Source organism: Triticum urartu, unplaced genomic scaffold, assembly GCF_003073215.2.
Source record: "Triticum urartu cultivar G1812 unplaced genomic scaffold, Tu2.1 TuUngrouped_contig_197, whole genome shotgun sequence".
NCBI classification, from domain to species: Eukaryota; Viridiplantae; Streptophyta; class Magnoliopsida; order Poales; family Poaceae; genus Triticum; species Triticum urartu.
Genome location: NW_024112432.1, coordinates 78034 through 82843, shown reverse-complemented (window position 1 = coordinate 82843; position 4810 = coordinate 78034). Strand labels below are relative to the sequence as shown.

Below are 4810 nucleotides of genomic sequence, written 5' to 3'. Positions count from 1 at the left end.
CAAAGTTGCTCGGGTTAGCATCGCTAAGCTAGCACCACTATCGCTCCATAGAATTGCATGGACATTCAGTTAATATATCCAAAAACTGAGGAGCCATTGCTCACTCTACAACGGTGTCATAAAAACTTCCAAGCAAGACTGCAAGTACATACTGATCGATGATCCAATTTTTAAGCGACAAAGTCAGACGAGAGATATTTGGGCGGCATCGTTCTGTCTGACCTCTCCGCCATTCAAATCACCAGATATATCCGAGATACCTTTAGCTGCTGAAATGCACATATGCAACCATCCATCTTCTGTCAGTCACTCTGTTAGTGTAGAGTGCATTTCTGTCTTAGGCTATTGATAATAATCTAGAGCAGAGTATAATTCATTTCTATGATTACCACTACATAGTACATTGCTACAAGTAGTACATAAAGAATGCATGAGGCATAACCTTAAGAGAGAAACCCCAATAAGAGGGAAATACATGGAAGCACAAGACTTTAATTTGCAGGGCTCCACAGTAATCAAGCTTTCTCCCGCTTTATCAGCAGATCACCAATACAAAAGGATCCGCTACATTCATTCAGTTCAACAATGAATAACGGAAGCTCACAAAATAAAAATGAATGGTCCAATGTGATGTTTTAAAGTACCACCATGTATACATAATAAGGGGTGTAATGTTGAATACACTATGAGTTTGTCCACAATGGTACCCAAATTATACTTGACCGTATCGTGTCATTTATCAACAGATGGTTGAAACCCATGGTATCCTACAGCTGCATCTACTGGACAAATGCAATTCTGATGTTCACCACAATACAACCAGGCGTAACAGCAGCATGCCAATACGGGTCAATTGTACTTGAACATAAAACACTGGTCCCAGAGTCAGTAAAACGTTACAGTTATAGGACCAGTTGCTTACAAAAATAGATGTCAGGTCTTATGCAAGACTAGACAAAACCAAGCGACATGATTACCATCCAGAACAATAAATTAAATTGAGGAACACCGAGAGGTTATTTAGGCCATGTACAGCGATGGGTGCTTATGCACCAGTGCTTAAAGAGGGAGAGAGAGAGAGAGAGAGAGAGAGAGAGTATGATATGTTTAAATATATGCAATGTGCCTGCGACCCGCTCCCGCGACCGGCTCCCGCGACCCCCTCCTAGGCTCCCCCGCGCGGAGCCGCCGCTGCGGCCGGTGCCCGCCGTTGCCGCGCGCTCTCCCCCGCTCACCTACCACTCCCCCCCTTTCCTCCCTTCCCCGTACCCCCGCGTCGCCTCCCCGAGCAAGGTGACCGGGGGCTTCCTCGGGGCTCCTCTCCAGCTCGCCGCCCTCGCCCTGCCTCCTCCCGCCGCCGCCCGCGAGCGCGCCGGTCCTCGGCCGCGGTGAGCTGGCGGCGGCGGGCCTGCCTTTCCCCGCGCGCAGCACCACCCTGTTTGGACGGTTGGTGGAGGTGCCGTGGGCCCAGTGGCTCTCTATGCGGTGGTGCGGCCGTTGGCAGTGGGGCGGCGTGGTGGCACTGTGGCTGGCGGCCCCCGCCCAGCCCAGATCTGGGCCCATTTGGGCCCCATCTGGGTTGGGGCGGGCCGGTGATTGGTGTTCGGCGGCGACGTTCCCTGGTGGTGGCATGGTGGCGGCGGTCTCGGGCGGTGAGGACTCCGTTGGTCGGCGTGCTGCAGCGTGGTGACAGGACTGTCCGGGTCCAGTGGGCCCGGCCAGGCCATCATGGCCCGGCAAGTCCTCGTCGCCGCGTCCGGTCAGCTCCGCTGCGGCGGTGGAGGCAGTCCCCTCCCTCCGGTCGAGTTGTGTTCGCTCCCGTGGCCGGTATCTCCTATCCATCTCCAGGTCTCGTGTTGACAGCTCTAGTGAGGCAGTGAGGGTTGTCCGGTAATCGTGATGGCACAAGCAGGTGGGTGGCTGCGAGGGTGGTACATTTCGAAATGCCTGGGGTGGTGGTGCTGGTTGTCGGTCGGGAGAAACCCCTGTCGGCCTGTCTGGCACCGATGCGATGACGCCTGCGGGCGCCATGGGACCTTCCTGAGGGGCATCGGGTATACCCCTTCCCCACTATCCCTCGTGTACTAGGGAAACCCTAGAACTTGTTCGGGCAACAGCGGCGGCATCGTGGCATTCCTTCTTGAAGGTGTTGCTTGGGGTGCGGCGCTTCGAGATGCTGGGAGTGTGGTGGTACTTCTTCGGAGGGTGCAACGGTTGCCGGTCTTCCTCTCTTCGTTGATCTACCGGTGTCGGCATTTATTTCTCTTTCTTCTTCTTCTTCTTTTCCTTTGGGATATCTGTGCTGCAGCCCCAGCAAGTTGGATGTATCGAATGTTTGCTTTATAATATAAAGCGGGGGGAAACCCTTTATTTCAGAGAGAGAGAGAGAGAGAGTATGGTAGCGTCTGCTAAATAAAACTGTCTCACAACGGGGGAGTGCTTCACATAGGTGCTTAAGTAGCGTTTGGATTTTTGGTCCGTGAAGTGAGGACAGCAGTTTTCTCTCCTAAGGAGCCGCTAGGACCGAAAGCCAATCTTTGCTTCCATCCTCCCATCCTAAGCACATGTGCAAGCCGAAGCCTAAATAAAACCGGGTTTTCTTTCTGAGGCACCGGCATAAGCACCTGCGGTGTACAAAGCCGGGGGGGGTCCGCATTGGCTGACCAAGTCATCGCAATCCAAGTTTCATCAGAATTTTCAAGAAGCTTGACAGCATAAATACAGTTACTCTTTCCTCCACATCTCTCTTGGCTCATACAGGAAAATGTAGGATTCCTCTACTCAAGGCTAACAAACAGGGCATGGTTTTCCAATTTCTCCATCTTCACCAACTTCTTTGGCTCGAATGCAAAGTCATGGCAGAAGACATTGAAGGAGCTACTATATGGGCCATTAGACTCGACAGAGCTTACCTAGAGGTCAACCATGAGAAGCATGTCACCATAGGCCACCAACCATGGTTTAATAGGCAGGGATTCCCACATCATTTGCTACTTCTTGCATCGTGAACTTATGTGTTAAGTGTACTGCGTGGAACCTCAGCAGACCATCTACGACAAAGATATCACCTTTGAAGAGTACAATCTGATTGATGCTGGAATCATCAAGAGCAAGAGGGCTCTGACCAGTAGTTTGTTCCAACTTGCCACTCAAACATGGAATACGTTGAGAAAAGGAGGAGGCGAGAGTTGGGTGAAATTAATGGAGCCATGAGTACCCAAGTTTGTTGCTGTCTGGGAGTTTGGGGGCTTCGCTTTGGTACCGGTGTACAAATCAACAAGGAGGGAATTGTTGGCAATAAGCCATGCCCGTGCCCGTGCGGTGGTGACCGGTGTCGACGCGACAGTTCTGGTCCATGGTGGGCACAGGTGTGTCCCAGCGTGAGTCCGTGCTCACGTTGGTTGCGTGAAGGAGCTACATGCACGAAGACCGTTGCGATCTGTTGGAGCCGGCCGCGTGCGTGCGCCGGAAACCACCGTGTCCACCGTGTTCTTCCTCCTTCTTCTTCCACCTCAGCTCGAGTGACAGGAGAGGTAGCTAGAGGGCTTTGGTTCCAACAGGAATGCTCCTCGTAGAAGATAAGATACCCACATGAACAGCCAAATAGTTTTCAAAATAAGACTTGTCAATGTTGCACCCACTGTTTTCTTACTCGTTTGAACTAGACCGAGAGTGCGGCTTGGCACGCTGCCTGGCTCAACGAGGTCACCCAACATCTAAAACTACAATATAACACAGTGTTTAGTACATTCAAACATCCCAGGGAAATTAGAGTAACCGCCCAGGATAAATGAGTTCAGTATAGATCACAAACAATAAAGATATACCAAAAGCAAGGTATAGCCAATGCACAGGATAATTGATCTGCAAGTTTACAACAAAGCACAAAAGATTCAATTTGTAGCAAAGCAAGGCACAACGGATGCCCAGGACAACCAGCCCGCATCAAGTCAGTACGAAGCATAAAGATCTAAGACATCAAAAGTACGACAGAGTAACACAGGGGGATAAGGAACCTATATCACTCGATTTCCTAAACTAAAATCTTACAAAATATTTGTATCCGCTAACAACATAGCATAACCACATCATGAACAAATCTTCACTTTGTAAACAACTGGCCTGAGTCGTGGTGCTCCCATGGGTCCGCCTAGCGAACAATCCACCATGGAGAAAGAGGCAGGGATGCAGGAAGAGAAGTAGGAGCATTTGGTACACCTGGAGGTGGCGCAGAGACTACTTGGGACTGGCGTCTTCTCCATGCTGACCCCGATGGTTCTTCTTCAACACATGCTCCTCTTCATAGCCACAGTGCTGTGTCATGCAAGGCGCGGTGAGTTATCCAATTCCGATGAGAATCTAGTTTAACCCTGAATGCAGATATATGAAGGACCATTTTCCATTAGCAATGGTCAACATCGAGAAGTCACCCAGGAGCTTTGCTGGCTAGCACCATCGATGGTAGCCATCATCCAGGCTAGTCACCCAGGGGTTCTATCCTCAGCTCTACCTGGATTAAGTTGATGCCTCGTGCCTCCTTGGCATCACTCTTTTCTAATGGCCTGGGTATCCAACAGCAACAATGAACAAAGAGGTGACATTTAAACAACTGGAAAAAAAATCAAGATGACCTACAAATGATGTATGTGCAAGAAGCTAAACACAATGATGAGAAATGCATATTAATACTAGGAAATTCTTATGATATCTGTCTGACGAACCAAGATTGTCTCTTTGGCCCAATTGACAAAGAAGAACATTGTTTTCTTTTGGTAAGTGAACCAATTCCAGCTAGTCATGGTTGGATCGG

At 50.0% G+C, this 4810-nt stretch overlaps 1 pseudogene; it reads right to left on the bottom strand.

Annotated features, from left to right (window-relative positions):
* Positions 1 to 2453: 2453 nt before the first annotated feature.
* On the bottom strand, positions 2454 to 3604 carry LOC125526819 (annotated as a pseudogene).
* Between the last annotated feature and the right edge of the window lie 1206 nt (positions 3605 to 4810).